Source organism: Arachis hypogaea, chromosome 20 (assembly GCF_003086295.3).
Source record: "Arachis hypogaea cultivar Tifrunner chromosome 20, arahy.Tifrunner.gnm2.J5K5, whole genome shotgun sequence".
Lineage (NCBI taxonomy): Eukaryota > Viridiplantae > Streptophyta > Magnoliopsida > Fabales > Fabaceae > Arachis > Arachis hypogaea.
In genome coordinates, this window is record NC_092055.1 from 132,195,120 (window position 1) to 132,218,912 (window position 23,793).

The 23,793-nt window shown below is 30.5% G+C and overlaps 2 long non-coding RNA genes and 1 other non-coding gene across 6 annotated transcripts; all 3 read left to right on the forward strand.

Annotated features, from left to right (window-relative positions):
- Positions 1-264: 264 nt before the first annotated feature.
- Positions 265-3,443, forward strand: LOC112784798 (uncharacterized). 4 transcript variants are annotated; one of them, XR_011879260.1, is made up of 6 exons: positions 265-747; positions 840-939; positions 1,406-1,539; positions 2,116-2,180; positions 2,785-2,847; positions 3,417-3,443. It is a non-coding gene; the product is annotated as an uncharacterized lncRNA (long non-coding RNA). The 4 variants fall into 4 exon arrangements; XR_003194056.3 differs by lacking the exon at positions 3,417-3,443 and adding an exon at positions 3,065-3,360 and having other exon boundaries at positions 2,785-2,933; XR_003194055.3 differs by lacking the exon at positions 3,417-3,443 and adding an exon at positions 2,934-3,360.
- Positions 3,444-18,874: 15,431 nt separating this feature from the next.
- TRNAH-GUG (transfer RNA histidin (anticodon GUG)) lies at positions 18,875-18,946 on the forward strand. The gene has a single exon. It is a non-coding gene; the product is annotated as a tRNA-His (tRNA).
- A 1,492-nt stretch (positions 18,947-20,438) lies between these two features.
- Positions 20,439-23,003, forward strand: LOC140183305 (uncharacterized). The gene is made up of 2 exons (XR_011879261.1): positions 20,439-20,724; positions 22,773-23,003. It is a non-coding gene; the product is annotated as an uncharacterized lncRNA (long non-coding RNA).
- Positions 23,004-23,793: the final 790 nt, after the last annotated feature.

The following is a 23,793-nucleotide window of genomic DNA, read 5'->3' on the forward strand; positions in this document are numbered from 1 at the left end:
TACACAATTGAATTAAAAATAATTTATATTTGTCTACAAATTAAAATATTTGCATTTTAGTTTTGTTTTTTGTAAAAAAAAAAAGTTTTGATTTAGTAAAAATTAAAAAAGTTTGTGTTATCTATCATTAATAAGTTTATTCAGGATAGATTTACTTGTAATAATGACGTTGTAAGAAAAAAAGCTGATATATTATAGGATATCACATTTGATGACATTTAACATGTAACATTTCACTACCACAAAAACGGAAGATAGCCGCGAAAAATTAGTAGCTATTTTGACAACAGCCGCTACTTGTTGGTTTTTTGGCGGTTTTGGTGGTGAGCACTGGAAAAGCAGCAATTTCTTTCGGCGATGCTTCAACCTCCTTTTTTCTTGATCTCATTTTTTCTTTTGTTATCGCTTACAAGAGCCAGCGCCCAATGTCTCTCCCCCTCCCTCGGATTCTCTTGCCACAGCATCCTGCCATCATCAAATTTGACCTTTGACGCCGCCAACCCCATTAGACGCACCCTTTTCCCTCTTTTCTCTCTTTGAATAAACATCCCCAAACCTTGATAACCCTAAATCTTCTTCCCCGAGGTACCATTGGCGCTATTTATGCTCGTTCAGACGAAGACGACGACACTGGGCTCTCTGTTTTATCTCGTCTGCCAGATTTGCTCGCCATCTCCTCCTACTCCTGCATGGTTCAAATCTGTTGCAGATATATAGATTCCTGATGAAGATGTTGGACTTTATGAGGTTAGTTTATGGTGTCTCCTTTATTGGATTTCCTCAGGCGAGGGATTGATAGCAGACTTACCTGGGCCTTTGAGACCTATTGCATTCCTCAGGTTGCCAAGAAAATCGACGACATAGTATGGCTTCGGCACCTCGAGGATCCTCTTGCTCCTTTTTACTCTTCTCCTCCTTGGCCTCAACCTTAGTATCCAGGTACACAAACATGATAAATTTTTATTCTTTTTTCATTTGGGGTGTGCTAATATGTGTCTAATTTGATTTGGAATTTGGCTTTATAAATTGGATATTGTTTGAAATTGCTTGAAATGTTAGGGGCAAGCTGCAACTAAGTTAACTCTATTCTTAGCTGTTTTCAATTGGATTCCTTAATTATTATGGTTATTATTATCAAAAGGTTTAATTTAACTTGAATTAGTTCTGAGCTTGAGCTGCACCTGAATTTCCAGTGATATGAACTCAATGATGGGAATTAAGTTCACTTTTCATTGAGCCCAAGCTTGAGTTGAGCATATTTATTTCATTCTAGTACTAATATACATCAAAAGCTAATTAAAGTACAATGATGACTGTAAAAGATTTGGTGAATATATTATTAGGATTTCATTCCTATGAAAATATATTGAGGTATTTGATTTGTTTGATAAACTGGGTTTGACAGATTTTAGGCTGAAATGGTTATCCTCTTTGGTCTATATTCTTAGCAAAGCTATTTGAGTCATGCTGAAGCTAGCCATTGATGTTAGTTGTTTGGATTCTGAGCCTTTTACTGCTGCTGATGGCTTGCCGAAACAGGTAAGGTGTGAGGAACTTATTTTAACCATTTCTAAGATTAGGCTATACGTATGTATGGGAGAGAAAGTACAGAAAAAGAAGAAGAAGCATATTCATTATTATTGTTATTAATGATAATGAAATGAACTATCAATTATTATTATTATGATCATTATTATGTTGGTCTTCTTCTTTTTACACTAATTTTTTATATATTGTTTATCCCTTTTAATTATCTATCTTGAGTGAAACACAAATTTTAATAGCGAGTTACGAAAGATATGGCTAAAAAAAGAAAGATACATATAACATACTATATTTTAAAGGAGTGTGTCATGAATCATGATAGCATGCTTTTGATGCATACATTACTATGTTGGCTAATTCCAATGAACATTCTGATGTATAAGACATTATGGTACTCATTATAGTTGTGTGCTTCCTTGGCCAGAGCTTCTTAATGCCTCTCTCTTTCTCTTTATATCTATTTTTCTATCTTTAATAATTCTTTCTCTTAGGATTACTTGCATGAAACTTCTAAAGCATTATTCACTTGCAAGCCTCACATGTTAATTCATATATGCATGTTTGTTTCAGGTGTTTCTGCTTCCACTTTCATAAGCATTCAACAACCTCACTTATTTCGACCTAGATTAGTTGAGGTATGCAGCTTGCCTTTGTGTGTTAGTTTTAGGATATTATTGCATAGCATATTTGAATCCTGTGTTCTTTTAGATGCCCATTTTCCTGTTAATCTTCGTTTGATTTATTCTATTGATAAAGAAGAAGTAAGTAACTATATGATTCATCTTAAGCTTTGAAGTTGTAGCATCTTTTATCCTTTTATATTTTTTAATTCTTTAAATAGTTATTGACTTATATGATTAAAAGTATCCCGATGAATGATGATATACTTAGCTATCCAGGAATTAGAAGTGTACTTAAGTTATAAAATTTTGGGTAGGTAATTGTATTACTGAAACTAGTATCAAACAATAGTGTAAAGGCCATGCAGATTATGCTGCTGTAAGCTCTTGTTCATGTAAGTTTCTAAGTTCATTTCACTATATGGAACAATGAGAAAAAAAACTTGAATTCTATTGAAAGGAAGAATTAAGTTTCAAAAGAGTTTATTAAAGCAATTCAAGTTATTGGGCCTTTTTATTAGTCATTTTCTTGTCTAATTGTGCAAGGCAAGTAAAGGAGAATATTTCGTCTAGCTTTCAACGCGGATGCTATTAACTCCATCGTATTTGTCTGCAACAGGTGGGGTTTTATATCATGTGCTAGTCTCTGGGATAAAAGTCACTTGATGAGACAAATTGAGAAGTATGTGCTTTCTTCTTGATGCCCCTCTTCATCTATATCATACTGATTTCTTAAAAATGAGGTGCATTAATTTATTTCAATTTCAGGTATGCTGGTATTTATACCTTTAGGGTGTCTAATTTCTTATATTATATACCCTTCATGTATTTCCGCTCCCAGGAACACGTATCCAGATCATCTTCTCCCTAAAGCATTATGTTTTTGTTTTGCGTTTCAGCTGACTCAAATGTGTTTCTGTGCTGTAGAACCTTGCGCATGATTCATACTCACACTTACGTTCACAAACTCAATATTAAGGTTTAAATAGCAAGAATTTTTCTAGGTGTTTGTTGTAAGAAAGTTTGACTTATAGAATATGCTTAAAATCAATGAGTAATTTTTTACTATGTATGTGACTTAGGTTTTTTTAGATGAATGTTCATTTTCACAAAAAAATATTGGAATTCTGCTATATTAGTTTATTTTCCAATAGAATATATTTCACTGAAAAATAAAAAGGTCATAATTTCAGCCTCTGCATTATAACTTTAATTTTCTGGATATTTTCTTTTTCAATGGTTCTCAATTAGGAAGAACTGCAACAACTACCAGGTGAAAATCCTCAAAAGTGAGTCTATGTTCTTTAGATGAAAACGCTTACCACTTTTTTTTATATTAATGTGCATTTGGATTCTGAATTAATTTCCGATCCCATACTAACAGGTTTGTATTTTCTAATTTATTTGTATACCCTTGAAGGTATATATATATTTGTGCTTTACTTATCTTCAAAAACTGCACATGAATGCAAAGTAAAATAAAAGTGAGGAAGAACTAACAACACTTAAGCAAGATGCTATCAATGGGAAAATATCACCCTTAAACTCTGTCCGAAAAGTAAAGAAGTCTGAGAAGCAAAAATACAAGAGGAGTCTTAAACATCACATTGGAGTTTAATTTTGTGCCAACATTTTTGTTCCCGTGTACATTTCTGTTTTTTATTGTTAACCAAAGGATTTTGCTTTGAATTTTTAATCTATACTTCATTAGCTTTTGCCCTCAATTTTCAAGCAATTGAGAAAGGACATTTTTGTTTCCGGGTACATTTCTGTTTTTTATTGTGTTTATTTTCTTCGTACTTTGATGAATATATTATTTTGATTTGCAGATAATGTTTTTGTTTTTGATACAAGTTTAGACTCTAAGGTTGAAAATATTAACTATTAATATAATAAAAAATAAAAAACGCAAAAAAAAAAGTTCTATAATATTTAAAAAAAATTGTACGATTCTTTTTGAAAAACCCAAATTTTCTTTTTTTATTTTTTAATTTAGTGGCGGTTTTAAAACCGCCGGAAAACACGCGTCTACTTGAAATTGTATCACTAGCATTTGGCGGCGGTTTTCTAAAAAATTGCCGCAAAATATTGATTTAGCGGTGGTTATACCGGCGGTTTCTAAAAACCGCCGCCAAACACAATCCCGTCGCCCATATCCATGGTGGTCCGGTTAACCGCCGGTATTTGATTTTGCGAAAAAATCGCCGATAATAAAAAAAAACCGCCGCCGATTCCCGCCTCCCTTGTAATGTTTGCACTTAATAAAACAATTGTTATATCAACATTTTAGATTGTCACGTTAATATTTAATTACATTTAGACTTAAAAATTACAAAATGGCACATTTGTTACTTATTTTAAAGTACATTAGCATTCGTTCTATTTTTGTATTTAAACAGACGTATTTATTCTTTAATTTTATTAAAATTAAACTCAAAAGATTTAACATACAATTTAAGAAAACTAAATTAAATATTCAACTAATGTATATTAATTAGAAATTAACAAGAAGTAGATAAGTTTCAGTATCCTGAATTTGATTTTCGTTTTTAGGAAAGTATGATAGCTTTTATTATACTGCGAAAAAAAAAGTAAATTCGTTTTTCCAAATCAAACAAAATTAGTGTTTTTTTATCAGTAATTTATTGATTAGGTTTTAATATATTAGAATTTTTATGTTTTTTATTCTTACTTCTAAACAAATAGATAGATAACAGCAACGTAGTTATTGCACCAGATTAGGAAATTTTTAGTAATAATTTGTGGTTTTGTCTTGTAAGTATTAGAATTTAATTACGGTTTGGTTATTTTTATCACATGATGCAGCCAAGTAGGTTTGTTTATAATGTTTGGAGGCAACAGAATATGCTTATACATGAAATGATCATATCTTATTTAAAGAGGGCTAGTTTGTACCACTTGCTTAGACTGAACAGTCATTGGTTCTAGTTGGATGAGTTATTGGTTAGTGCACTCATTGAGAGGTATGGCGTCCTGAGATGCACACTTTTCACATGCCGTTTGGAGAGTACACCATGACGCTGCAAGATGTGGCGTATCAGCTAAGGTTGCCCGTAAATGGGAAAGCTATTAGTGGGTGCCTCATTGACTTCGAAAACTTTATGGAGGATGGCAGACCAGCTTGGAAGTGGTTTCAGGAGTTATTTGGCGAGCTGCCACTGCCGAATAAGGTCAAGCAGATGACAGTCCACTTCACATGGTTCCATGAGAGGTTTAGGGTGCTACTAGTTGATGGGAGTGAGGATACTGTTAGAATATATGCATGTGCATATATCATGATGCTGCAACATGACGAATGCAAAATGCTCGATATGCATGAGGAGATAGCCAACCACTATCAGGTGCCTCCAGTGCATCGTTGATGCTATTGTGCCTGTCAGAGATCACCAGAATGCCCTCTTGTAGAGTCACATGATGTCGCAGGTTGGTAAAAAAAAAAAAGACCAGGACTCCGCATTTCTCCTTTACACAAGTGCAAAAGTAATGGGCAAGATATTCGAGTTTTCATCTTGCGCGATAGCCAGAAGCATCCATACTTGCCGTACAAGGGAGTACCATCGATGCTGTCAAGTGGCTTGCAATGTCAAAATGCCTCAATACAAGGAGGGAATGTCCAAAAAAGACAATAAAAGTACACGGTAGATTCATCAACCTGATCACCAACTCTAACCGGCGAAGTCTTCAACAATGCGTGGTTGCCTCCATGGTGGACTGCACACCAAGGATGCAGCGGGGCAACTCGCCATAAGATTCTTCCCAATCTCCATAGATCTGTGCTACTGTCTTCTACTTCGCCATCCAGATCTTCCTGTAACTAGGCTTGAATCCATAGGTTGCTTCTGTACCTTGCTGCAACGTATTTATCGTAACCGCAGCATCGGCTCTAACCAACGGAAAGATCCTTGCACAAATGACATGATAATCAAGCTGCCAATAATTGTAAGACTCCGGATTTTTTTAAAAAAAATAAATAAAAATTTATTTATAATTTGTTATATTTAATTAAGATTATATCTTTAAGAGATTCTATATATAAATTAAGCTATTTCTTATTTATAATTTAAAACTTTAGTAATTGAATAATAATAAGAATTTTATATGCTTTAAGTTGAATAATTAGATTTTTTAACTTTATTTTATGATTATAAAGGAAATTGATTTTTATTATCTCTAATTATTGAATTAGCGTATTATGTTTGAAAATAAATTTTAGGTTGATAATTAAATTATATTTTTATAGATATTATTATTGAATTAAATTTAATTTTTAATTAATACTCTACCTAAACTCTAATTCCCAAATTAAAACCCTAAATTCCTAAAATACAAACCTAACCCTAACCTCCCTTAACCCTAGCCACACCCCACTCCTTCCCTTTAATTTCACGCACACGCACACGCACACGCACACGCACACACACACGCACATGCACACACACATACACACACACACACAAAGATGAAAAGAGAGAAAGAGAGATCCGAGAGTAAGGCTGCAACGTAGAAGAGAGAAGAGAAGAAGGGGAGACCGCGCTGCCACTGCGTGTCATCACTACCGTGCCGCATCCAACTCACCACCGTCGAAAACAGAACCGCGAAGAGAGAGAGGGAGCGCTCACGAGAAAGAGCCGCTGCCGTTCCATGCAAAGCCGTTACTGCCGTTTGTTGAAGTCACCGCCGAACACAGAAAAGGGAGAGCCAGACGCGAGGGAGCGGAGGAGGGCAGTGCTACCGTCGTCGTTGCTGGTGGAGTTCGGCCCGTTGCCGATCTGGGCTGAAGGAGAGGAAAATGCCGGGAAGAGAGAGAAGGTGACGGTGGAGAGGGGTGTTTGTCACTGTGGTTTCCATTGCTGTGGTTGAAGGTTGCCGCTAAGCTGCATGCGGCTGTTAGAGCTACTCTGCCGCCATTCTGGTCACCAGGTATGGCACGGGTGTCGCCAGAATCAACTAATGGAGCTACCGTTGCTCAGTTCTTGGTTCTTGCTCAGTACAATAAGATGTTCTCGCCTTGAAACTCTAGCCGTTGGTGTTTTGTTATAGTTTGTTGAGATTTTTGCGACGTTAATGTCTCAAGGTCGAAGTTACTATGACTGCATGTGTTGAGAAGAGATTTTATTTTAAGTTATAATTTGAGTTCGGTTTATTAAGAAAAAGAAAGAAAGAGAAAAGAGAACACGGCGCGTGTGATTATGAAATGAATAAAAGGTCACGAGAGGGTGACGAAAAGTAAATAGTTATGGTGCCGATGTGAGAATGTTAAATCGTGGGCTTTATATGTGAATGATTGTGCGGGGACTCCCGTGTATATGGAATGGCTTCCAGGACAAAGGGTCACATGCTTCAGCTGGAGAATCAGCGCCTGCAAGTACTTGCAGAGGTCATGTTCGACATACTTCAGCTGGAGAATCAGCGCTTGCAAGAAGTAAAAACTTGCAGAGGTTATGTCGCTGGAATGCCTTATCCGACTTGCGAGTTAGATTGCATCGGGTGCGGGTTGAAACCGACGAATGAGCTCATTACCTGCGATAGGACTAGACATGCATCATATTGTTTGCATATTTGTAATTGGTTGTGTTTGCTGGTTGTATTTCTCTATGATTGTGCTGGTTGACTTATTCTGCCTTGCTTGTGAGTTCAATTGGGCCTCTTGTGCTTTAGTTTATGTATTAAAGTGATTAAGAATTAATGTCGTGAATGAGGTTTGTTTTAAGCTCTGAAATTTTAAAGAAATCAATTAATTGTCTAAAGTAAAATTGAAAAATAATTTCAAAGGTTTGATAAAATTATAGTTTCATTAGGTAAAGTCAATTATTCGCATTTTGTTCCTTACTTTTACAGCATTCCATTTCCTTACTGAGAACCTGCGAGGACGATGTTCTCACCCCTACAGATTTTTTTTTTCAGCGACAGGTTTAGGAATCCTTGGTGCGGAGCCGTGACTGAACGACAAATTCACTTTTTTAATGCAATGAAATTTAGTCTTCTCCTATTCTCAAATTTCAGCCGTTACTTTTTTATTCTCTTAAACACTTTTCTTAGTTTTATATTCTCAACCTTATTTTTCTATTATTTGTTTATTGGTCATATTCTCTTCATTAAAAGGTAAATTTTAAATTCTCTATGTTTTTTTATATAACTCTCTATGACTCTATGTATCATCCAATTTCATTGTTTCTCTTTTTAATATTTTCAATTGTAAATTTTAATCAAGCAATTGTAGTTTAGGTATTAATCTAATTTTTATTCTTTTCATGACTTTGTATACTTTATTTTATTCTCAATTTATTGATGTTCATTATTTATTTTTATCTTTTATTCTATTGTATGTAACTATGTTGCATATAAATTTTTAAAGTAAATTGATTAATTTACTAATTTAGAATATATTTTTTTATTTTTAGAAATAGTAATGGAGAAATATTTTAAAAGAAAGCTGCCACTAGAATCTGAAGTCACTCCATTAGTCTCTTCTAATAAAAAGAAATTCTTAGAATTCAATGTCGAAAGCTTGGTAGCTGATTCTGGCCAATAATCCAAAATTTTAAATTATGATCTAAATGTCAGAGATGAAGTTAGATGAGCTTATTTGCAAAAAGGTTCTTGTCAACTAAGAGAACATGATTTTCCACAAACATATTTTGAGACATCTCTCCGTAGATTTAATACTAATTGGTTTGATGAATTTGACAATTGGTTGGAATATAGTATTTCAAAAGATGATGTCTTTTGTCTTTGTTGCAATCTTATGAAACCTAATGATGCGAGTGGTAATACTTTTGTAAAGGGTTAAGTATGATTTTGGTCCCTAATGTAGAGGTCGAAAATTATTTCGTCCCTGGCCTTTTTTCGCTACAAAATGGTCCCAAAGGTTTCAGTTTGTTTTAAAATCGTCCTTTTCACCAAATTTTTTATTTTTATTACCATTTTACCCCTAATTAAAAAAATTATAAAATAAAATATAAAAAAAGAAAGAAAGGAAACCGGAGGGAGGGGAAGAAAGAAAATGGGGCCGGAGAGAAAGAGAAAGGGGAATAGAGTTGCCGGGGGGCGGCTATGGGAAAGGTGGCCGTCGCGCCGCCGCCGCTACCGCTGCTTCCTCGCCGTGCTCGTTGCAATTCACGGCGTCGCCACCACAGCCGCAACTCTTTCCATGCGATCCACCATCACCACCGCATCTCTCCTCTCCTCGTGATTCGCAGTTCACCGCCGCAGCCCCTCCTCTCCCACCACCGCTACAGCCCCTCCTCTCCTCTCTGCTTCTGGTTTTGCTTTTATTGATGCTTTGATTTCATTATCCATTGTTGTTGTTGGTGTTGTTCTTCTAATTGTTGTTGTTTCATTGTTGTTGTTGTTTCACTGCTTCTGCTTTCTGCTTCTGCATTCTTCTTCTGCATGCTGCTTCTGCATTCTGCTTTTGCATGCTGCTTCTGTATTTTGCTTCTGTTTCTGCATTTTGTGGAAGATGGGGGAAGGGCATTTTCGTCGAAGGATGATTTTTAAACAAACTGAAACCTTAGGGACCATTTTGTAGCGAATAAAAGGATGGTGACGAAATAAATTTTCGGCATCTACATTATGGACCAAAATCGTACTTAACCCCTTTTGTAAAAGAGGGATTTTCAAATTGAAAAAAGAAGGAGCGATTACAAACACACGTTGAAAACCATGATAGTGCTCATAATCAAGTTGAGAATGAAACAATTATTCAACATTTTTAAAATATGAAAACAAGAAGAGAAGTACCTTCAAGATTTGAAGAGAACAAAGTTAGTGACTAATGTAATTTTTGTTTTATTTTTTTGTATTCGAATAACTAATGTGCACTTTTTTTTATATTTTAGATTAATATATCTTTTGATAATAATGTATATTATTTTTGTCCCCTTAACATAAATTTTCTGGGTCCGTCACTGATCCCAACTACAATAGATGGAGGATCAACCAATGGATAAACAGATGCAACAACAAGCATCGAGGTAGAAGCACCCCCAATGCAGTCGACTGACGGCGTTGATGCTCCAAAACTGTCGACACCATCTTCCTACTTGGCGTACAACTCGTGTATTCTCACTTTCGAAAAAATTCGCCGACAATGAAACAAAACTTGCATATCTTCATCGGACCATATCACAAATGTATCATACTTCACACCGGTTGACACAACAGTAATAGAGATCTTGTAGAATAACTTTTTCACCCACTTTATCTCACACACCCCAATTTTTGCAATATACTGATTTTTAACTTTGATAAGGTATTTGATGACCAGATAAAGACACTAAGTGTTTCTCTATCAGTAAATTTAATTTTGTGTCTTTTGTTTTTTTAAATTTTTCCAAAATAATGCACTAGAGCTAAAAAATATTTCTCACCATTTATTGTAAAAATGACACTCTACTTCCTCATAATTACCTTCCATCGATAGAGAGAGAGAGAGAAAAACTCTATACATAAATTACTACAAAGTATCAAGGATTAATCTACCTAATGTTCCTTCATAAACTGCTATACCCAACAGCAGTTTATGCATGTTTTGTTTTTTTTCAAAAATCACTACATCTTCTAACTGTTTCTGTTTTACACACTTTTCTATATAATTCATATTATTCTATAATAAATTATGTTCAAATTAAAAATTGTTATATATGCTATTTCAAAAAATTACCATTTGATAAATTTAAAATTTAATTATTTTATTTCGGTATCTCGTACTAATAATTAACACATATAGCTCATGGTATTCCACAAATACAATGACTAATCACGGTTCATTTTAATTCATTCAGTAGAATGTTCCTAGAAGCTCACATATATATGAACCTCGATAATTCCATAATTAATCAGCGTATGTAGTTGCTTGTAAGTTTCTTGAGAGAAATAATTGACGATGTCGATGTTAATTTAGTCAACCTTCATTTCAAACTTTCGAATCTTAATCATTAACACTTCTATTTTATTTTGTTTTATTTAACTCTTTCAAATTCCAAATATTTAAAGTCGTCAGATCGATGATTTCAGGGTAAAGGGCAAATGTGTAACTTCGCAGCAATTCGTGCATGTGGTTCGAGTTCATTATGATGACAAAGCACAATTCGGATTTGAAAGGACTTTTACTATATGTTGTTTTGGATTTGGATTTTATAAATACAAAATAATTTTTACAGTAAACTATTAAATTAATTTCTTATGTTTAGATGTAATTCTGTTTTAGTCATTAAAATTTAAAATATTTTATTTAAATTTAAAAAAAATTATTTAGCATTAATTTAGTCCTATCATAAGGTCAAAATTAAATAATTAACAGAATGTCCTACATAACAGCAATACAAGAACAAAATTGATAATTTAAAAAACAAGTACAAACTCTAGAGATACAAAATTAACTGTGAATGCAACAATACATTTATTTATAATTTTTCTTACAATTTAAATAAAATTTTTTCTATAAAACTAAGGAGAATGATAAATAAAATGTATTAATGCATCCACGGTTGATTTTGTGCTTTTGGAACTTGTACTTGTTATTTTAGATTATCGACCTTGTTCTTGTACTACTGTCATATAAGACATTCTGTTAATTATTTAACTTTGATTGCACGGTGGGACTATATTGAAGCTAAACGAAATTTTTTTGGATTCAAATAGAACACTTTAAACCTTAAGGACCAAAATAGGATTACGCCCAAACGTAGGAGACCAATTTCGTACTTTACCCTAATTTTTATAATGTACACAATTTTTCTCAATCTTCTTCATATATAGTTATATACGCTCAACAACGGATACAAAAAATTTTGATAGTGGAGCAATAAATATATATATATATATAATAATTATTATTTTTATAATAAAAATATTATGTGTATATAAAAATTCAACAATCAAATTATTCATTAATTATTATTATTATGTATTTGTGTATAAATACATATATTGTATAACTTATTTTCAATATATATTTTATACTTCAATATATATTTTATATGAATAGTTATTTTTTATGTACATATAACATTATTATTATTATTATTATAATTATATATATTTTATTATTATAAAATATAATTAATCTTCAAAATATTTAATTTATAAATTAAAATACTAAAATAATAATTTTAATAATAATATATAATTTAAAATTCTATTTTTTAGGTTTTATATTTTAAAAAATTGAATAATTTTTTTTAACAATACAATTGAAACGTATCTCTCTCTCTAAATAATTATTTAAAAATTCACTTTTCATACAAAGAAAAAAACTAAAACTAACTTTAAAAGAAGTAAATAATACTCTTTCAAATTAATTTTTAAGAAAGAGCACCAATTTCATTTAAATTAAGAATTGATAATTCTAATAAACATATAATATAAAATTTTTAAATTGACTATTAAATACCAAAAATTAAATAAAAAATTATTATAAGGTCAAATTTAATAATTTAATAAAACCAAATAAATATTATTATCATACTACTAAAAAAAATTTTAAATTATAGTAAAAACACTTAATTACCCAATAACAATAAACATAAAACCGTCCCTGTGTAAGTTCTATATAGCATAATCACCAATATATATTTTTTTTTTAAAGTTGGACTTATTTTAAAATTAGCACAAACTAACTTGTTATATATGCAGTCTTTGCATAAATTTATACATCCACAACAGAAAATAAATTAAAATAAAACTTAAAAATGTTATGTTATATGACTACACATTATAGCTTCAAAAAATAAAAATATTGCATGTCACCAAGATGTCTTGAAATTTATTGCACTATCTAAATTATGAAATCACAAACTAAAAAGATTCATATCATGTTCCTATGTGATACCAATTAGTTCTTGCTTTGTCCAAACGGTCACACCAAAACTTGAATAATTTAAACTCGTTTCTGCGCTTGCATTCAATTTTCCTTTTTTTGAACCAGGATGTACATATTATTCTATTTGTCCAATTCTTAGTAAAGTGGTCCTGTCATATTACCTTCTTACTTCCTTCTATTCATGTCACTACCAAACTTGATGAAACCACAAAGGATACTTCTCGATCTACTTTATTTGCTTCCAGCATGCACTACAAAAAAATATTGAATATCGTCAGATTTACCGTTGAATTTATCGTCAAATTTAGCGTTATTATTGATTTTACCGATGAGTTTGGCAATAAATTTGTCGAAAATTACTATTGGATTTAATTTTTTAATGATAAATTCATTGATAATATTTAGAGGGAAAAAAATGGCGTGATCATTACTGTATAATGGAACGTTGTATTTTGGTCACGCGCAATGATGATTACCATCGGATTTATCTGCTGGTAAATTCGACAGTAAAGCTCAATTAATGGAACATTGCGTTTTAGTCACGCGCAATACATTACTATCGGATTTATCTACCGTTAAAGTTCAATTAATGGAACGCTGCATTTTGATCACACAAATGCAATAGCATCGAATTTATCCGCCAATAAATCTGATAGTAAATTTATCCTAAATTTTAAATATAAATATTTATCTTTGTTTCAAATTAAATGCAAAATTATTAAATAAATTTATATAATATTATAAATAATTATTTTATAAATATTTATCTTGATTTTATTATACAAAATAATAACATAATAAATTTTTTAATATCTTATTTTAATTTTAATTTATAATTTTTATATGTTCTAAAAATTAATAACTTATAAAATTTATATATTTTTTTAAATTATTTTTTTATTTTTAATTTTTAATTATTTTATTAAATTTATAATTTTAAATATAAAATATAAAATATAAAATTAATCTATTAAAAATAATAAAAAAAATAATAGATACAACAGTGCCTATTGAATCGTTAGTATGTATAAGACCGTTTATTTGTCAAGACGTTGATCAAATGCTGTGGCTGGCATGTACTAACTATTGACACACCTCATTATTGGTTAATATTGAATGCATTTTGTGTGGACTTTGCTTAGTTAAAAAATTAATAAAATTACAGGAACCAATAATAGAGTAACTAAACTTAAATTTTACGATTAATAACCATCCACATCTTCAATTCTCAGCTGCTTCTAAGTTGTAATCCAAATTATCATCTGGAAGTTTTTAAATGATGATATTTTTAAATTACAGATGCATCTCAATTACGTTTACAATATAATGCAAAAATTGCTTCTTTATACACATAGCAGCAATATTTCTGCTACAATATTATTGTAGATTATAGTTATGTATGTTAATTTATTAAAAGCTTGGTAACTATAGCACCTAAGATATGATTAAGACAATATAATAATTAGAGTTTATTATATGGGGTCCGACTTCTCTAAATTATATTATTATTTTAGAAAAAAATACATTATTATTAATCCCCTTTAAATTAAAATAGTGAGACTCACAAATAATAAATATTATAAATTATAAATTTAAAGATAATTAAAACATCACTTTATCACTTTACTAACATTATTATTTTAAAAGATTTTTTTCCTATTATATGATACTTTATTTTCTAATTGCGAGACGTCAAATTTGCCCGAATTGACAAATTGTAGAGGATTAGATATTATATATGGTCATTATCAATGTAACTTATTAGCTTATCCTCACTTAACTTCTGAGTACCTTCTTGGATATATCATATCACATGAACAAAGTAGATGGCTGCCTAAATTAATTGACTGTATGGAGTTTCTAATTTCTACAAACTTGACATTTTGAAAAAATAAAATAAAAAAAAAATTGTCTTCTATTAGTTCCAATTGGCTGGGTTTGATGCTATATTCATCACATTATTGAATATATTGGTGCAAATAAATGGCTATTGGAACCTTCCTTCCAAGTTCGGTCTTTCTTATTTGATTTGGTCAATGGACTGATGATTACTTTTACGTTCTAAGTAATTTTTTTCTTTTTTTCTTTTTTATTTTAAATAAAATGAGGAATCAAATTAATTACTAGCTTTCATTTCAATACTGGGATCATCAGTTAATATTAGGTTTAAGTAATATACATTATACACTATTCAATAACTTCTATTTTTTTTTATAATTTTTAAATTTTATCTACCTAAGGTTGCATTAAGACATTTTAAAATATAGATTCATAATATAATTTTTTAATCAAAATTCTGAAGTTATTTACTATTTTAACATAGTATTTTAATTTATTTTGTTGTATGTATATATAGTATAATATAATTTTAAAGCTCTAAGTAAGTGCCAACTGTAAATTTTTTGTGTGTCTCTTGATATTTTAACTTGATAGATTAATGATTAATTCATAAAAATTTATTACTGGAATAAGTTATTTAACTGGACAAATGAATTAATTACTATACCAACCCAAATTGATTCAACTGCCTAACTATACTTGTTGATGATGTTGAAATCTTTTAATTAATAAATGATATGTTCAAATAATATTATCAATTAAATAAATTAAAATTGTGAAGAAACGAAAATGTAATTTGATGAATTGTTTAAATTCTTGTGTGGCTTGAAAAGAAAAAAAGAAAAGTATAGAAAACCATGAAAGCTTTACTTTTTCTCTTCCTGTCTATATTATGACTTAATTAAGACTTGCAAGTTTCATGTGTGAAATATAATGAAAATGGCTATGAATGGCCTTCATCAATTGTTCACACTTCACACCCTCATAATGCTGTCCGGTTCAAAACACATTTAGTTGACTTTGACAATTTGAACAATATTCAGTTACGCCAATAAATATCCATATTTATAATGTAAATGTCAAATTTGTAACCACCTTTTAGTGAACTATATATTATTTAATTTTGTCTATTAATTTAATTTCACATTATTTCTTTAATATTTAACTCATAATTTCTTTTTAGAAAACAACTATACCTACATTAATTCATACATTTATTCACATTTGAAATACAACTGCGTGCCAAAAGAAAATGCATAAGTCATAAAGTTTATGATATGTAAGATGTATATTAAAATTAGTCATTAAATTAGTTATTAGTGTAGAATACATATTAAAATATAAAGAATTATGTTAAGTGTATATTAAAATTAGTTATAGATGTGGAATACATATTAAAATACAAATTATATATTAAAAGTGAACTAAAGTATATATGTATTTATACATAAATATATAGTGGTTAATTTTTTTTTTGGTGACTGAACATAACACAAAGAAAAAAGACCTAAGAAAAAGAGTAGTACTCCTCTCTAATAATAATGTCTAAATTATTAGGAGGCAGTAACCACTCTAAATACACCTACTTGTTTAAAACAGCAGTCTTAGCCATTAAATCAGCCGCTCTATTTGCTGTTCGCTGGATGAGCACTAAAGTAGCTGTCCAATTGCGCTGGAGCATCTCTTTGATTTTGTCAAGCAGATCAGAGTCATTCCTAATCATGCTGGTTGTGCCTCGCGAAACAAGAAGAAACGCATCAAGATTATCAGTTTCACATATGACCTCTTTGCACTCGCAATCCCAAGCCATAACAAGCCCTCTCCAAATAGCATGAAGCTCACAACAGAGAACACTAGAAAGAGGTATACTGGCAGAACAACCTTTTATCCAAATTCCCATGCTGTCTCTAATAATACATCCAAAGCCATCTAATTGCTCATTTTCAAAAACGCTTGCATCGCAGTTCACTTTACAGATATTCATTGGAGGTGGTTCCCAGTTATATTTCAAAGAAGAAGGAATAATATGTTTTTGGTTGATAACAACATTAGAGAAATCTCGAGCAGCATGTTTAACTAAGTGAACAATTTTCTCCTTACTCCATGGATCATCTTGGTGGAAGATGTCATTGTTCCTATCCCTCCAAATCCACCAAAAGGCCGCTGCAAAGAGAAACTCATTTTTGTTGAGGTTAGAACGAATCCAAGAAACAAAATTCAAACTAGAGTCCTCAGCGGTCATTCCCAAATTTAAGCTAATCCAAATCTGACGAGCTTTTTGGCAAGTCCTAAAGCAGTGGTTAATATCCTCTAGAGCAAGATAACATCTCTGACAAAAATCAAAAGTAGAAATACCTCTTTGAAACCGGTAACTAGCTGTGGGAACTCCGTTGTTGAGGCAAAGCCAGAGCAGACACTTTATCTTCTCCGGTATTCTCAAGCGCCAAAGCCAAAGCCAATTTTCATTATCATTCCAGCCAAATTTCTTCTTCAATAGCCATTCATACCCGCTTTTAGTCGAGTAGGTGAGAGTATTTGAGTTTGTCCAAAATCAACCTGTTTTATCTCCTGCCTGCTTGATAGGATCAAAGAGCATCAAATCAAGTTTAACTTCTTCCGGAATCATTGTGCAAAGAATATCCCACCGCCAAAGCCCAAGGTGCTAGACATCTTCTAACTTCAAGTGAGAATCAGAAATGTGCACAAAAGGAACCAAAGGAGCTAGCGTTCCACATGGTCGCCAAGCATGATACCAAAAGGATTGAGACATCCTGCCTGTACACCAATCAAAACCATCACGAAGCTTTTCTATTGTCTTATAAATCGCTCGCCAAGTGCTTGAAACATTATTAGAAAATTTGGGTGAAAAGCAAGAACTCCCAGATAAATATTTTGCCAACATAATTCTTACCCAAAGCTTATCTTTATTATGCAATAATTGCCAAACAAGCTTTCCGAGTAAAGCAAAATTTACGCATTGAGTATCTCTAATTCCCAAGCCTCCATATTTTCTTGGAGTGACAACTTTGCTCTACTTGACCAAATTTAAACAATGCTCCCCCACCTTTCCCTTCTACAAGAATTGTCTAAGCACAGAATCAATCTTTTGATAAACCGAAGTAGGAAAAAGAGTCACTTGCATCTGATAAATAGGAAGAGAAGAAGCAATAGATTTAATTAAGCAAAGCCTGCCTGCTCTGAGCCGACCTTTCCAACTAGCCAGCCTATTCTTGATCTTCTCTAAAGAGTCCGAAAAAATAGATCTAGCAGCTCGAGGATGATTAAGGTTCACCCCCAAGTATTTGCCTAGGTCACTAGTAAAAGGAATATGAGAAACACCAGACAAAATTTTCTTCCTTCTATTAGAGATATTTCTAGAACAAATAGCTTTAGATTTTTCAATGTTAACCTTCATACCTGAAGCTTTACAGAACAACTCCAAGGTGTGCACAATATTCTGAACTTGACTTTTCTTCGCTTTACAAAAAAGGAGGAGGTCATCTGCAAACATCAAGTGAGAAACTCTAGGTCCCCCTCTAGAAACAGCCACACCATCCCAAATACCCTCGTCAACTTGTTTGGAAATGAAGCACGCCAATCTCTCCATGCACAAAACAAATAAATACGGAAAAATTGGATCTCCTTGCCTGAGCCCTCTGCGAGGTTGGAAGCTGCAAATAGTATTTTTAAAACACAAAATACATATTAAAAATAAATTAAACTACACATGTATCTATATAAAAATACATAATGACTGATTTTAGTGACCAATTATAATGTACAAAACTGCAAATAGTATTTTTGATTAAAATGGGTCTTAATAAATGCATAACACTCGGTAATAATTATTATCATACATGCCATTGCAACAAAATAAAATGAAATCCCATTGATTTTTTCATTTTAATCCTTATGTTATGCTAAAACTTCATGAAATGCTTACAAAAAGCAAGTGGCCAATTATTCTCTAAACAAAATTTTACTAGTAGTTTAATAATTTCTGATATTGGCTGTTATCAACATAGTGGCTGTAGTTTAGTGGTAAGAATTCCACGTTGTGGCCGTGGAGACCTGGGCTCGAATCCCAGCAGCCACAATTTTCGCTTTTAATTGTTTATATTAAAGTATTTACATTGTTTAAAAAAAAATGACCTATCTGGCTAAAATTTTTAATTAAGATTAAGTTTAATATATTTTGATTTTATTTTTTGTCTGTCAGATTGTCAATGTGAATAGAAAATATTTTATCGTTTGAAATGAATAAATTACGTTTCATTAGCCATCTAAATGACGTTGATCAAGTGATGACAATAATAGGATAAGAAAAACCAGCATATTATATTATATTATTTATGCAATAGTGCTTCTGTAGTTTCCTGCATAGTTTCCACTTTCCAGCTGTTCTTCCACCCCCGTTGACAACATCAATCATAATCACTTCACTTAACAACTAAAAAATCAACGAATAATATATTCGTAATCCAAAAAATAGTATATTATATTTTATGGAGGATATAATCACAACTGGTGTATGTGTTTTATATTTAATCAATAAAGTGAGAGAGATATTATCTATTGTTAATAATTTTAGTATTTACCCAGTAATTAAGGAAGGTTGGTTTTATATACGGGGGATGTTCCTATAAAGACAGAAAATATTTTTTTTAATAATTAAAATTTAATACATATAATCACTTAAATTATGTTATTTTTATCAAAATTATGTCAGACAAATTAATTTGACTGAAAAATAGTGAATCAAATTTTGAATGCGTCTAAATTAATATTATTTTTTATAAAAAATGACTATAATACCCTTATTATATAAAATGACTAAAATATTCTTATTATATATATTAATTTTGAAAATTCTAAATTCTAACCCTTTTCTTCTCTATCGTTATTGGGTTAGAATTTAAAGTTTTCAAAATTTATATATAATGAATTTAAAGTTTTCAAAATATATATATATATATATATGATAGGAATATTTTAGTTGTGTTTTATAATAGGGATATTGTAGTAATTTTTTATAAAAAATATTAATTTATACTGATTTAAAAATTTAATTTATTAATTTTTTTGCTAAATTGATTTGTCTAGTCTAATTTTAATAAAAATAATACAATTTAATTAATTATATGTGTTAAATTTTAATTTTTAAAAAACATCTTAAAAAAAAGACGTTTTTGACATCTTTATCTAAGTGGACTCCCTTTATATATACGTGTATATGCTATGTCATGGATTATATTTGTATTCAGCTTTTATTTATATTTAAATTTCTTTTATAATACAATACGACAATTCTCAACGTCTAAAACGAAATTCTTATTTCAATATCAATGTTTCTATATCTATACAAATAAATATTTCAAAATCATAAAGCAATATTTCTGTCTGGACGTTTGTGTTAAGGGCCAGCACCGAATGGCACCTAACCCAGAAAAAGATGAAAGTTTTGGTTGGTCAACTGGGTTTCTTTCTTTCTAAATTCCGATGCCTACCTTTGAGGATGCAAAATAAAAGGGTCTCATAAACCCAATAATGTCCCCTATAAATATGGCATGCTTGCTTCCTCCTCCTTCAACTAACCACATTTATACACACATAACATTACATTATTACAACTCAGTATATTGCCTTTGCAATGTTTACTTTGTTCATCTCAGAGATTGATTTGAAGCTAAGAAATGTGTGAGAGGAACTTCTGTCGCAGGAGAGATGACGCCTTTTGCTATACACTCGACTCGGCCTGGTCGACTGGTCGTGTGTAATTGGCTAGTAGCAATAGGAGTCATCTCTCTTCGACAAAAGTCCCTCCACTTTCTGACTAGAACTCGAGAAGTCCAACCTCATCCATATATAAGCAAGGTAATAAATTTTCCAGCATTTTTTTGTTGCTCATGTTAATTTGTTCCACCAAATTAAGGTTTGTTTGGGGTGTCAAATAATGGAAATTAAACCATTAAATGCCATATTAAGATAATTGTTATTGGCAATTTTGTTATTCTGATGGTTTAGACTTGGCTCTTGAGAGTAACCTAAGCAGAAAAAAAAAGGCATCAATGATCACGTGAAGAATGCATATTTTGATGGGTTGGTATAGTTGTCATTGGAGGACAACGATTTAACTCTGATGGTAGTGAAAATATTTTGATTTTGAATAGAAAATATTTTGATTTCTTTCTTAAATTTCAATTATATATATGTTATTAGTTTATTATATACTTTATTATCATGGTAGTGCATGTGAATCAAAACATATTATGGTACGATAAAGACTTCATTTTAGGAAAATTATTCCATTCATGTTTTTATTATGCGAAACATGGAATTATATATTATAGAAACTGAACCAAGTTGCTATTATTAATTAATCAATAACATGGTTAAAGTGGTTTGACATTATATATATTAATTAATGATTTTTGTCTCCTGTGAAATTAAGTGATGACAACCATCCATGATGAATGTTTGGAGATGTACAAGTTGCTGCTGCAAATTTAACACTGTTAGTTAGTTATTCATATTCTCATCATGTGGTGATTACTGCATTAATTATTTCATATATATAGTGTTATTAATATATTATTGTCTCTTCTCATCATCCCTTTCTAAATAAAACGGCACAAGTTTTGACATTCATTTACGGGTTTAATTTCTTTTAGATAGTACTTGATTCGTATAAATAATAAGATAATTTTATGGTGTCTATAAATTTTGTGTTTAAATTATTTAAATGTAACTCTTTTATAAGATTTATAAGATTGAAACATGTATATTTTACAGGTATCATAAAGCCGTATAATTATTTATGTACAAAATTTTATCTGACACATTATTAAAAATTCTATTTTTAAGGTAAAAAATAATAATTTAATAATTAAATATATTAAATTATTTAATAATTTTTAATTATTATTTTTATATAAAAATAGTTATACGAAAATCTTTGTCTACTTTTAGCATTGACCTTTTTTTTTTCCGACAACTTTATAATAGCAAAGTTTAGCCATATTATATAACTGTGATTAAACATGATTCCAAAATTAAAAAAATATATAATTCTAAAATTATAAATTCTAAATCACGGCTGGTTGTTTATTTTTATTGCGGACCCGACTTCTGAGTCTAATAGTTCAGCACAATTTTAATAGGTTTTCAAATGTTAAATACTTTAATCTCTTTGTTGAGTTTTTTTTTTCTTTTGTGAGATTTAAATTTAATTTTTTAGGCGACTCTCTACATCCTTATGTCACTATTTTAATTAGATTTTTGTGAGTCATTGAAAATGAAAAAGAACAGCCACAAAGTGAGAGAAAAGAGAAAAAATAGAATTTTTATTTTTTGCAGAATAGCAAATTTTACACAACAGTTCTCATTCGTTCACTCTGTCTGAAATTTGAACTGTAGTTTCACCTCATTTTATTCTTCATTCTGAATGTGAAAATTTTGATTGGAGGTCTGTAAAAGGAGAAATCTACTTCAAACAACAGTTTTGTTATTGGGTATTTTTTCATCTAATTTTGATTATTTATTTGTAAGTTTTGGTACTTCAATTTGTTGGCTGATTGTATGCACAATTTATATTTTATTTGTGACTCTTTTGTACTTCATATTTGATTATAGTGGATCCACGTTAAAATATCGGTGTATTTTTGTTGATACTTTAATTAATATATTTACTTATTTATAGTTGTTGTCACATTGTGTTGTGAGTACTTTTATATATTATTTTTGTATTGAATATTTATGTTGTTTTGCTGCTGACTCTTTCATTCCTAACTAGCATAAAAATAAGATAAATAACCAAATATATATAAAAAAGAGCCACTAGCTTTTTTAGATATATTATACATACTCTCGTTAATTCTATTTCTGAGATTTATTCTGACTTAATCGTCAAAATATTTTTATAGGTCACCCCATCAATCATACACCGGAATCCGGAACGCAAAATAATTCCAAAATTACAAAAATATATAATTCTAAAATTATAAATTGTAAATCGCTGGTGGTCGTCTATTTTATACGAAGATAGAGCGATATCCCTTAATCTTAGAGTGTATTGGGGCCAGATATGGTCATATGTCCCCACAAAGTTAGGTTTGATCACTAAAATAATTAAATAAACATTTTATTGTGTTTAATTATGTGTCATTTTTATTTCTCTCACCTAAATTACTGGTGTTTCACATACTATACCTAATAGCAACTAACGGTATGTGTAAATTTATTCTAATTATAAATGATAGAAAAAAATACTTTATCTTTTAAATTATTATTGAAAAAAATTATAAAGAAAGGCCTATATATTATTATTATTATTATTATTATTATTATTATTATTATTATTATTATTATTATTAGCAGTGCCATTTATGGGGTTTATAGTTATCTCCATGGAAGTAGGCCATCTTTCAAATTGACTAGTTCATACGTTAATATTCTCTCTTTTGTTTAACGTTTCGTTTTCAATTATTCTATACAAAACTGAAGTGTCATTTAATTAATTATTTGATGAAATCAATGTTAAACAAATGAAGCAAAAAGATAACAAAAGATTGCATACAGAGCTGAGCTGTGGAGCAATGATTAGATTAGTTCATTCATTATAAGCATGTGATGAGTTTTTTATGAACATCATAGTTAATTAATAATATTTCAAATGAAGTGCTTGTGTTTCACGTGATGAACCTACCGATATGATGTGTAAAACCTTTTTTTTATTATATTTTTTATTTTGATATGTCAAGATTAATTCTTTGCACATTTAATCTTTATTTAAAAATGTTATTAACTAATGAATCACTATAATATAAAATGAGATTTGTTTATTTAAATTACTAATATTTATTTAAGTGAACTAATAAATTAAATAATGGACAAACTAAAATTATTTTGTTTGTGTGTGAAACCAATTAACAATGCTCAATTTGC